The 13,157-nt window shown below is 40.0% G+C and overlaps 1 long non-coding RNA gene across 1 annotated transcript; it reads left to right on the top strand.

The window, feature by feature from the left end:
• The first annotated feature begins 5,228 nt into the window (after positions 1–5,228).
• LOC113948854 lies at positions 5,229–11,717 on the top strand. The gene is made up of 3 exons (XR_003528256.1): positions 5,229–5,453; positions 8,616–8,674; positions 11,288–11,717. It is a non-coding gene; the product is annotated as an uncharacterized LOC113948854 (long non-coding RNA).
• Positions 11,718–13,157: the final 1,440 nt, after the last annotated feature.

Below are 13,157 nucleotides of genomic sequence, written 5' to 3'. Positions count from 1 at the left end.
TCGACGGGGGAGAAGGCGATGGGGCGCTGAAGGGAGCCCCAGGGGGGCGGGAGCAGCGTCGAAGGGGCCCCGGAGGTGACAGGGCGGTGGCGACATCGGGGGGCGTCCCGGGGGGGATGGCACAGGGCGCAGTGGGGCCGCCCAGGGGCCGCGCTGCCGGGCAGGGTTGACCGGGCCGTGTCCCGCAGTTACCTGGCGCTGAGCGCCGCAAACCTTTCCCTTTTTTTATTTTGTTTCCTTCGCACAGCCAGGCTGCAGCTCGTGAGAAATATGCGAGGCGGGTTTTGGTTGGGTTTTTTGTTTGTTTGTTTTTTTTTTTTTGGTCGGCGCTTGTAAGCCTGAGTCGCGCCTCTGCAAACTGAGAACTTCCTTTATGGGGAAGGTTTTTCACACGTTTGGGCTGCGGATACTGGCTTTAATAACAATATACAGAAAAACAGGTTCCATAATCTTAAAGTTTGTTTAAAATAAAGTCTTCATTGCATGGATGTTTTAAAAGAAGAACTTAGCAAACCTTAGAAAACATAAATCATGAGAGTCAGCATTAAACCTTAAGAAGCAAATCTCTTTTTCTTTTCAAAAGCGTTCTTATATGTATGTGTTTACACAGTGAAATATTTTGATGGAAAGATCCTGGTCCATGCCTGAGCAGTGTTGAAGCTATTAAACTGGCCTGACAGGTTACCTAGGGATTCCCTTGCCTTGGAGAGCCTTTTGTTAATGTAAAGCTGATGTGGCTGTTTTCTGCCTCCTCCCCTGTGGTTCATGTTGCATGAAGTAAAAACGGTGTGGTCAGACTGCAGGTGAGCTTTGCCCACCCCTGCCTGTTGAGATGGTTTCTGGGCAATGTTTGGGGGGCGATTCAATTTAAGGAAGCTTAATAGCCTTGTGAATAATCAGGGTGCTGTGCTGGACCCTGGCAAAAGCCATGGTCAAAGTAGGTAGAAAAGCTCAAGTTCTTTATGGAGTCCCACCCCTCATTCTCCTCAAGTTCAAACTCAGCTCAACAGTTCCTGAGGGTCCTAGTCATAACAACAATTCTGTAAATAAAAAGCAAAAAGAGGGATGGATCTCTCATCTAGGAGGTTGGCCTGTCACATAAGGGTGTTTGTAAATCCTCATACAGCTTGTGTATTTACACAGAAAGCCAAGCTGAGCACAGGTAAATAATTACTGCTAAAACGCTAATACTTGCAGTAAATACAAACTAATATTTGCTGTTCAACACATTATTTGCTGAGGAAGCCAGAAGAACCAGAACCAATGTTTGTTCCTGGAGAGCATTTTGTGCCGGCTGCTGGAAATACATGTACACATCACTTTGTGTGTTCTCTCTGTAATGGTCCTCTGCCGCCTCTTGGCATAAATAGTTTGGATAACTTAACCCTTCACTATTTGTCCTTGTATCTTACCTCTATTTCCACAAAGTTAAAAAAAAAAAAAAGAGGCAGAATAGTAAATAAGAAATGTTAAAGTGGCTATAAACAGAAATGTACGTCTCCACAAGCTATAAAGGGGATTACACATGATTTGCTATTGTAATGTTGCCTCTAGTGTAACCATTTCCTTTGGAGAAAAGTGAGTATATGGTTAAAATACAGTCTAATGACCCAAGCAATGTCTTTCCTTATACTAGTATTTTAGATACAAAACCAGTTCCAGCTACTCACTTTAAATTACATATGTAATGCATTAGATTTTACCCAAGTCAAAAGTTAACATTGTAACACTTGTTTTAAAAGATAAAATATGCAATCCCATAGGAAGCAGGCTAGTATAGGAGACAGCTGGAAACATTCCCTGGACAGATGCATAGCTTATATTCAGATTTATCTATAAAAAACACAAGTATTAACAACATTCATCCTCCTTAACCACTTGGAACAGGGAGCACTAAGTGTTCTGCGGAGAAAAACTGGTTTCTACCTATAGAGGTTAAAGGATTAATGAATACTTGGCACATGAAAAATGAATAGTGATAGCGGGAAGAAGATTGCATGTAGACGGTGTGATAAGGTGCATAACAGAGAAACATCACGTTACACACGTTGCTGTGCCCTGAGAAAAAGACAAAGCTTATTTCCATTGACTTTCAGATAAAATATTTTAAAACATCAATATTTATTTTGTCATACTTAGAAATATTTTATTCAGTTATCTACTATATCTAAGGAAATCATCTAGAAGAGGGGATGGCTGACTGACAGTGGGTGATAAAATTTGTTCTCTGTGAGCTTCATTATGTGCTATGTTGGCTGTTTACATGGTCTGTTGCCTGCTACTAAGAACTATTACCCATATGCATGAATTTGCAGGGCAGTATCTAAGCAAAAAATTATGTAGCTACATTCACATGAGAAATGTATTACCTGATTATGTATCAATAGATTGATACAGAAGTAGGGATATTACACATTACTATTTGATGTATATCAGAGATTTATAGAGAAATGTAGTTCTCAATCACATGCTTTTATGGAAAACCTGTCCTACTAAATCACCATCTTGGCTCACTCCATACACCTGACCACTATTTCCAGTCTCATCTAGCTTAACAAAGCTGAGCATGCATCATCTATTTGAAAATGTTTTGGCTTACATTTTAACACAGAAAGACTTTGAAAACATTTAGTGTTTCTCCAGATTTAGAAAGTTCTTTTTTTTCCTCATTTTTTTCCCCTTGGAAACAGGGAACTTTAATTGTATTTCCTATTAACCAAGGGGACTTTTCAGCATGCTGTTTTTTCAGAAACAACAGTCCTAAATTTTGAGACAGGAACATTAACAGCGTATTGCCATATACTAGTCTAAAATCAGAAAGTCATACTTTTGGAAAACAGGAAAAAAAATTGGCCCACTGACCATTTCTGGTTACTTATTTTTTCACAAGCTCAACAAGTGTGTTTTTGTGTGATTTTAGACTTTTTCCATAGTCCTTCTCCACTTCTGCCATATTGCCTTTAGAACACTACTACTAATTCCCTTTTATTGACTCCCACCACTTACAATATCACATGGCTCTTTCTAGTCTTCCTCTAGCTGTTTGTCCACTAATGGATTTTCTTAAAACTTACCAAAACCAACATATTGTAAAATCTCCCCTTAATGTTCCTCAGCCTCTCACACTGTATTTGTCCTCCACTGACACAGAATTTTCTTCACTCTTCTTCCCCAATATGCACTGACTTATTTGTCTTAAATTTTTGTCTTAGATCTTAATCCATGTGCAAATAAGTAATACTTTTGAAAGCAATTTAGCAACTTCTACCCTTAACTTAAGAATGATTTTTTTTTAAAACTTATTAATAATCAATCATTTTTCAAATTGGGGAATGGCATCACCAGCAGAGAGCACACTGGAACCTCAGAACAAAAGAAAACATAAAATCAATAGCATATTTTAACAATGTGTGCCTGAAAGACATAAAAATAAATCTGAAGTAAATGAGTAATGTGCTGAATATTGAGAGATTTTGTCATTTAAATTAACACCAGTTATAAAAAAAAATCACTTAAGTTACCTGTTATTTATTCCATTTCAGATTGTATTAATTTTTTTAATTCAAATAAGCAAACAAATTACAAAATCAACCTTACCTAAATGAATTTTTATTTGGGATGCACGGTTAGACAAAAGCTGTAACAAATTACATGATGCATTTTAGAAGACAGATTGTGTTCATTTGCTGAACTCGGAGAAACCTTTGAGTTGACAGATAATCAATTCAAATACCTGCAGTTGAGGGATTGTATTACTAATTCCTTTCACAACTCTTCCCTTTTGGATACAGGCAAATAAACGGGTTTTCTTTGCCAAGGAATTGACCACATCAGCATATACAGTCTTTCAGGTATGGTTGCTGTCTTGCAATCCAGCCTGTGATCATCTGCCAAGTGCCTCCTCCATCTTACTCCATTCAAACTGGGGTTAAGTTCAACATGTGGGCCTTGCCCCTTTATCTGACAGCTGCCCTCAAGCATGAGGGTACAGATGTTTTTGGGCAAGGACATCAGCTTCTGTTTCTTTGAATCTCCTTATGAAGTGTTTCAACATGCACAGCACTCTGCCATCAAATGCTGAGCTTTATAGTCAACTTCTAGGTGGCCACTAACCAAACCAGTCAATCTAAAACAGGGAAGTACAACTAACAAGCATCGCTGTTGTATTTCATGGGACTCATTCAAACATCAGCAGTACAATTCCTTGGGTATGAACACTGGAGCTTTTGGACATAGTATTTTTATTTTTTTCTGTACTTCATATAAACCAATTTTTTGTTCTTAGACTATCAGGAAATCTTCCCTTCAACCCACTCTGCTTTAAACCACCCCAAAAAGCACAACCTAGCTCAGTGCATAAATGGCAGTGTTAGTGAACACAATGCAGCCTCTGTGATACAATAAAGTATATAACAGAGAATAGTTCAGTTACACTGCACAAGAGAGGAAAATTATAATCTGATATAATTAATAGGTGCATGTTTTTCTCCAGGGGCAGAGATCAAAATATTCAATTTGCCAGATTTAGAGTAGCAATGTTGCCAAGACACTTATTCTAGGAAAGTGGGGCCACACAGTATTAATTCTTCACTCCTTTGATCCAAAAGCTCTGTGCCCTTTCTATAACCTTGGATTGAAATCATGGATTTATTTTTTTTAATTTTAAACTTGCCTTCTTTTAGCAAGAGCCCTTGAAAGGTTATGATCTTACTGAAGAGGCAGAAGAACAGGGAGAACAGTTCCTTATTTGGTATAATCCAACACTGGCAAAAGTTAATAGGGAGCAGGAAATCATCAAGGAACATGTTTTAGGGAGGGTTTTGGTTTTTGCATCTCTTCAGTGTTTGGTTAATGTTTTTGCAAGAAAAAAAAGAAAAGGAGACAAAGCTTTTCTGGCTCTGGACACCATGTCAGTGCAATGCCCATGAATGGAACAGGTTGCACTGGATTTTCATTTCAAAACCCTGTAGTTTATAGCTGAATTTATGAACTTAAATATCACCCTGATTAAATTTCTTCCATCAATTTGAAGTCTATGTTCAATTATCTCAGCTCCTTATATTAAATGTGTTGTTTGGTTGTTTAGGAGACCAAAAAAAAAGGAGGGGGCAGGATTTCTTAAACTGCTTTATAAAGAGAGGCAGACAGTATTCTCATATGAACATTAAAGCTATTACATCTCTTTTGGTAAGATAGAGACACAGCCTGTGACAATCTTTCCCAATTTTCCCTGTGACTCCCACTGTGTTGTGTTCTCTGTATCTCCTGATAATTTTGTGTTCCACTGTGTCTTCATACAACTGATGATATCTAATTTGTTCCCTGTGCATGTATTTCATAGGTTCCAAAAGAAGATCTGCAAGTTAAAGACCTGGAGGTGAAGTTTCAAAGCCAGAAATGTTTCAGAAATGGCTGGTGGCTGTGCATGGGACTGAGAAGCATTCTGCAGTCAGGTTAGCAAAGGAATACATTCAGCTGGGCATGAATCTGATTTTGCACCTAGTAGGCAGCCAAAAACATCTGGGATATTTTCTTTGCAGGTATTACCCTAGCAATCTTTCATGCTTTTCCTGACAGGTTTTAGGTCTAACAAATATTTGCCCCATTGTTTTTAATTAAGCAAAGTTCTTTGTTCCCTGTGGAGGTGTTAAAAAATTACAACAGAGTAAGTCTCCAAATAAATAAGCACTTAGATGTTTTTTCTTTACTCATAAAGTATTCCTCCTTTCCCAGCTTCCATCCTAGCACATGCTTTCCTGTTTTACTAAGGCATTCATGTTGATAATTTTTGTTTTGGTTTCATGGCCATGCAACTTGGCATCACCAGCAGGTCAAGGGAGGGGATTGTCCCGCTCTGCTCTGCGGTGGTGCAACCTCACCTTGAATATTGTATGCAGTTTTAGGTGCCACAATATAAGGAAGATATTAAGCTATTAGAGAGTGTCTAAAGGAGGGCAATGAGGATGGTGAAGGGCCTTGAGGGGAGGCTGTATGAGCAGCAGCTGAGGTCACTTGATCTGTTCAGCCTTGAGAAGAGGAGACTGAGGGGAGACCTCATTGCAGTCTACAACTTCCTTGTGAGGGGAAGCGGAGGGGCAAATACCAGTATGTTCACTCTCATGATCAGTGACAGGACTCAAGAAAATGGCATGAAGCTCAGTCAGGAGAGGTTTAGGCTGGATACCAGGAGAAGGTTTTTTACCCAGAATGTGGCTGGGTGGTGAAACAGGATCCCCAGGGAAGTGGTCACAGCACCACACCTGCCAGAGTTCAAGAAGCATTTGGACAATGCTCTCAGGCATATGAGATGTTTGGGATGTTCCTGTGCAGGGCCAGGAGTTGGACTCAGTGACCCTAATGGGTCCCTTCCAACTCAAGACATTCTATGATTCTATGATTAAAAACGAAAAATGGTTCTTTTTAAGTCTTGTGTTATTACATTACTTTGCTTGAAATGTCTGGGTTTGCACCTGAGCATCATGGACATATCCACGGTCATGATGATTTCTGGATCGTATGCTTTCTGGATACGGAATGTCAGTGACTCACAAGCATTAAGAGGCTTCAGCTGGACTCAGCTCTAAATACCACATTACAGATGAGTAAATTATTTTTTTAGTGAATTAAAGGTTTCTGGTTTTTTAAATGGTGAATTTCATAGCTTGTTATTTCATAGTTGTGACACTAGATATAAATCTAATAGCTGAAAAACCTAAGCATCATATTGTAGCAATTGCTTACTTAATGTCTAGGCTTGTTTGTGTGATTTTTGTTTCTTTGAACTAAGGGAATGAATTTGTTTGAGTGACTTCAAAGCTCAGTAAATACCAGTTATCAATTCTCTTTCTAATGACAACTGATGACATGATTTTTACAAATGGTTGAGCATTTGGCAAATGCTAACCGCAGAAATCGAATGAGCTGAAAGAAACTCCAGTCTGCCCTATTGTCACTACTGAGCTGACAGATGGGAAAAAGAGGAGGAGGTTGTGATGCTCTCCCAGAAGCCCAGGGGCACACCACAAAATGACTGCTGAAGTGTCTTGTCAGACCGTGAGAGAGGTACAGATTTCTGAAGAGCAGACATCACCTATATTTTGCTTTAAAAGTTACCCTTTCTATCACAGCCTCCCCAAACAGGCTGAGCAAATTCTCTTCGGAGCACTTAGCACCAGAGCTCATTTGAGCCTCAGGAGTCAAGGTAAAATTGAATTTCCCTGACAAAAGGAGGAGCTGGAACCAGGCTACTTCCTCCAGCAGCTGCTGGAAGAGTGGGAGAGCAGGGCTACCGCTACAGCTGCCCCAGGCAGGTGCCTTGAATGCCAGCATCTGTTGCTGTCCTGGACACTGTCACCTGCCTGAGCCCTATCAGCATGGCCAGGGTGCTTTGCTATCCCGCCATCTGCTGCTGCAAACAGCTGCCCGCTCTGCTGGTGCCTAAGCAGCAGGGAAAATCCCCCAGTATGCAGAAAGCCTGTAAACCCCAGAATAAGAATTGAGAAATGGGCACTGGCAGTCTGTGAGAATCAGATTGCTTGGCCTTGCCTTTCCTTACCTTTTTTTTTTTTATTTGACTCCTCAGTTAGTCTAATGCATCTCCTTTGGTTTTGTAAGGAGTGACTTGACAAGTTAAAAGTACCAAACGTCAGTAGCTTCACCCATATGTGCTGCACGCCTCAGGCTAGACAGTACATATTGGTAGCCAGACTGAGAAGAACATTTATCACATTACCTCTTAAAAACTCACTTTATTTTTCTTGTTGAACTGGCCCCCATCCAATGTGACACTCCAGCATGAGCCATGTAGTGACAGCAACAGCCTCCATGGAAACACACCAGAGCATGAGGCCAGCCGTGGGGTAGGGAGAAAAGGCAGCTCTGTCCTTTTCCTTAGTCTGCTGCGTTTTCACTCTGAACAAACTTTCATTCCATTTCTAAAGCATTATTATGAGTGCCTCTCCCATGCCACCGTGTCTTTGGTATGTTCCTTGTAGCAATGCAAAGTTGCGCTAAAGGTGAAAAACCTGGGGCTGATTGCAAGGCATTACCATCTCGCAGCCTCAGCCTCAGGAACCTCCACTCCTTTTACATGCTGGAGCCAGGAAGGGAAGCTGCCTTTCCAACCAAGACACAAATAAATGCTGGCTGCAGTGGGTGGAGGTTTGAATGCACAGTATGGAGTGACTAGCTCTCATAGAGAGCTGGCAGCCTTGGCACTGCTCTGCCAAAGGTCCGGTTAACTGAATGTCTATTTTCGGCAAAATGGAGGGAGCAAAGGGAAACCACATCTTAGAAATTTCCTCAATGGCTTTCATAATTTGAAATATCCTTCACTTCACCCAGGAACAGGTGTATTGGGAAAAGGGTGGGAGGAGGTATGATGTTAAGCCGGTTGCTCTCCAAGTAGAATAACTGGGGGGACTTTGATGGTCAGGATGCCCGGATGACAAAACCTCTCATCATCAGGGCTATTACCACACCTGCTTCTCCATCATACTTAAAACTCACTCCCCTATCTAATAGCAGCATGCAAAGTTGTCTAACGCCATTATGATATAATTAATAATATCATTTTCCCATAATATTTCTCTGAAATTTTCCTTGTTTTCCGTCAGACTGCCTTGAAGTAAGTCTTTCAGCCTGACTATCTCGTTTGATGGAGACAGTGAACCAGGTAGCTCTTTGGCATTGTTCCAAGTGTTTGAGCATTTCACAGATGACAGGGTAAATCCAGCAAAATTTGTGCACCTTAAGGCTAGCTGCTACTGTGCTTAACTTCCAGACACTTACATTCACAGAAAACGTGACAATACCAAGTTTCACTGCACATCGCTTGTAGGCTCCCAGTTCTGAATTCACACTGTGCAGTGGGAAATACCCATTCTCTGTATGTCACATGGAGAATCAGGTGCCTGGGATTCACCACAACCACAGTAGTGAGCAGAAAGTCTCTTAAACTGAAGCACTTATATTGTAAAATTTCCCCTGTCCCAGCATGTAAAGAGTCTAAGTATGGGCTGCAAGGCAGTATTTTTTGTGGCTTGGGAGTCACAGCCTGGTTCTCTTTCAAGCTGAGCACCTCAGCCATCTTTTCAAGGGGCTGAATGAGCGCTTTTTTTTTTTTTTAATTTAAATGATACAGCAGTACCTTGACCATAATATATATATGACATGTAGTATAATATGTAATAAGCACATTTTAATGTCTAATGCTTTAATACGTGTTATGAATAATAACAACAATAATACACAGCAGGCACCTAGGTGATGTATCTTCTCCATCTCTTACATCCCAGCTCCACTACTTAGATTATACATGCTTGTCTGAGGCACTAGGATATGTCTTATTAAATCTGGGCTGTAGGCATTTACATCAGGACCAACCACCTTTGTACCCCTCTGTAATGGAGAAAGATACTTTTAGGATCTCTCTCATCTCATCCTAAAATAGGTTTCTAAATTTTACTGGCATTGCCAGACATCTTCATTGCACCAAACCCTTTAGTGGACATCAGGAGTCACACTTGGCTTCAGCATGGACTCCAACTCTTTTGACACTGCTTTGGTTGCTCCTCATGTCTTTGCCATCCCAAGTGCTTTAAGTACTTGTGGATAACACCAAGTCACCCAGGCTAATTCTAGTCTGAAATCTTTCAGGTATAACAACAGATCCTAATAAATCTGAGCACTATTTCCTTAGTTAAATTTCCTCACAAGACTCTTGGTTTCCTGATGTCTCAGACACATAAGAAAACTAATTGCACATCATAAGGGAAGTCAATCACCTAGCTTCCTAAGTGATATTTCTGATCTACTGAAATTACTTCTCCAAAATCATCAAGGGCGTTACGACTCCAGTTAACATCCTTAATATCTCTTTTCAGTGTGTGAGCCTAGGTCCTGAGATGATGTTAATTTGAACATCTACATTGAGTTAGTAGCCCTGGGCATGTTTATCAAGCTGGTGATGTGGCCCATGAACTCTGTGGAATTTCCCAGTATCTTTCACATCACTTTGCACCTTTTCTCTTCCTCATCTATGCCTCTTTCTCATATCTCTCTCATTGCAAGAGAACCTGATCATTCGAACATCTTTAAAGTGTAATACATTAAAAAGAAACGTTGTTGGCTACCTTTAAAGTACTTTATATCACTTTAAATCACACTACCAGAGCAATGCTGCAAAGAATGCCATCTAATTTACATAAAGTCACCCAGAGGTTAATTAGTATATGGAGGTTAATTTCCAAAAGAATGCACTAGGAAAAAAGCGGCAAAAAGCAATTCTTTCCTTAATTGGTTTTGTACACACCTCATTCTATGTTTTACAAATGTACTCAGTAATTTCTGTCTTCATTTTCTAGGAAGATTGCATGTCAGGGAGAAAGGAAGTCTGTCACTGTGTCTGAGTGGCTACTTGCTGACCTTTTGTTGCAGAATAGACTATTTGGAAACATTGCTGTCACATGCCATCGCAATTGCATGGTGGGCACTGTAATGCTACATTTGCATGCATCATCTGCAGTGGAACAAAAAAATAATTCCCAGTTGTGTCTCTAATTGTATAACTGGTGGGAAGTATTGATACAAACATCACATTAGAAATAGTACATGTTCCCAGCTCTGTCCACATTGTGGAATGGAGGGAAGGTGTTCACCTGGTAAGCCCACATGTCAAGAGGAAAAGTAGGACATTTAATGTTAGTAGGGAGGGGCAAAAGTGATTATTTTTCTGTTTGGAAATAAATACTCTGAGGGACTATCAGAAACTGTCCTCAGGTGACAAAGGAAGAAGGCAATCTCGGAGCCTTGCTGGATTCCCCTCTAATTTTGGATACCCTGAGCTGTGTATTGGCTCTATGTCCATTTCTGGATTCTGTGACTTTGGTGGAAGTGGTTATGCTTTTCTACAAGAGCTTTAATGGACACAGTACAGCTTAATTTGAAGACACTACTCCTCTCAGCAGTAATAAGATTATGTTCTACTATGAAGATTGAGAAAACAATCTCAATCTTTAATAAGAGCGTTTTTAATAAGAGTTATTAGCATTTACTGAAACTAGATATCTGCCCAAGCTTGAATCTTGATAACCTAGAACTGCTTAACAATGTTGAGTTTGGCTTTTGAAATATGTGTTAGAAGCCTTGTATTCTTAGAGGCTTTGGAGCTATTCTAACCCCAAAATATGTCTTTCTCAGAAGCAAGTAGGAGAAATCCCTACAGCAGGATTGAACAGCAGTAGCAGACAATAAAGACTTCAGTTTTATTTCTGTCTTCTCCACCAAGCTGTTTAGACACCTGATAAAGAAATTCCAGTGGTGGAGCCAAGGATCTACTCAAGCTCATGCTAGAAATGGAACACCTCCCACCCCTGGATGCAGTGTCAAAACCATGGGCACATCGCACTGTACAGCCTACGCTGCCTTCCTGACCGCTCCTCTCCTCTCTCTGCAGTAGCAAGGGGGTGGCTTCACCACTGCTCCTTGCAAGCATGAAGTGGATTTATCATTCTGTAAATGTTATTTTTGGTAAACATTTCTACAGAGGCTGCATAGAAACCAGACTTGATGCAAACATTTCCATGATGAGTGGATATATAGTCATACAGCCTCTCCTGGGTCACATGAAACTAGATGTTACATTTGGCAGTAATAACAAGGTAATCAGAGCTCTTCCATTTTCCTTGGTCATGAATAAATCCATCCTTGGCAAGTAATATCCCTGTGTTCATTCATAAGTTGTAATATAATAAGGATATCAGCAAAAAACATTGAATTTATTTATTCCATTTACACATCCACTATTCCTTATTATTCTTGGTTCCTAGGAAAATGTTCTTTCTCTTCCTTTAAACAGCTCTTGTACATTTTTGCTGTTTACAATCTCCTTACTGTTGCTGAGGGTTCTCCTATTCCCTCCCTGTCTTTGTTTAGCAAAGCTAAATGCATTTTGTTATTTTAATCTTTCTTGAAAAGTCAATCCCTTAATTAGAATCTATGGTTGTGGAGTTCCACTGGTGTCTGCAGGCTAAACACCACTAAGGCTGTTTTCCTACTAATTGTGCTCACAGACAAGACATTTGTTACTATTGTTGATGGCATTAATTTGTTTGTTGGTTTCAGGTTTTTTTAAAGACTGTTTATCTAGGTAAAAGGCAGAAGGCAGAATTCATTAAATCAGATTTTCAAAGGATTAAAGCCTACAAGGCATAGAAAGTGATGATTTTGTTGGTTGAGATTTTAAACTGAAACATGCAAAGATAAACCTAAAAGCCCAGGGTTCAGAGACTGAGCACATCGAAATCTCTCACTAAAACACAGAGATTTTATGAACATGCTTGTAAAAGAAGGCTGCCAAATGCTGACCCACACTCTCTCCTACTGATTCCTAATTAGCATCAAAAAATGTGGAAACAATCCTTCATTCCCAGTCTATCAAACACATTTTGCTAAAGAGACATTTGGAGATTCAGTGGGAATAACAGTAATGCAAAAACAAAAAGCTTACCTTGTCTTTTCTCACTTTTGTCTCCAGTTTTTGTTCACTAATCACCCTGCATGCAAGTTTTTAGGAAAAGGATTTCACTCTTCTAGCATGCAATCAAAGAAATCAAAGAACCTTTACACAGACATCACAACAACTTTTTGAAGTAAGTTTTGAGGGGCTTCTTAGTGCGTAATTTCTTTCTGTGTACCTCTTAGGGATGTAAATTTTTTACATATCCAATTGCTCTCCACAGTACCACACATAAAGGCAATAAATGTAATAGCAACCTACCTGAGTGATGTATCTTTTACTCTGCACATGAATTTGCTGCAGTTTGAATGTTTCTTGTGCTGAGATATGTCCCATTTGATTCAGTTCTATTTAAATCAATTATTTCATTGTGCATAAGCTAAAACAAAAGCTCCATTGTTTGGATGTACAAAGTAATGGTATTCCACCAAGGTATGCTCCGAGTGTGTTTCTGTCTATCTCCTCTGTCCACAGAGATTGTTAGGTTCAGCTGTGTAGTGTGGCTTCCTCTACAGCGCTTGGGATGAATCCTGTTCTGCTACTCCACTACGTTATCCCGAGTCCTGCATTGTAATCTGCTGCCTACTTCCAGTCTACAAAGTAGCCTTTTTTAAAGACATTTCTCCTTCACTTGGAAGGT

This window comes from Corapipo altera, unplaced genomic scaffold, assembly GCF_003945725.1.
Source record: "Corapipo altera isolate COAL_440 unplaced genomic scaffold, ASM394572v1 0, whole genome shotgun sequence".
Taxonomy (NCBI): Eukaryota; Metazoa; Chordata; class Aves; order Passeriformes; family Pipridae; genus Corapipo; species Corapipo altera.
This window is presented reverse-complemented; position numbering and strand designations above follow the sequence as displayed.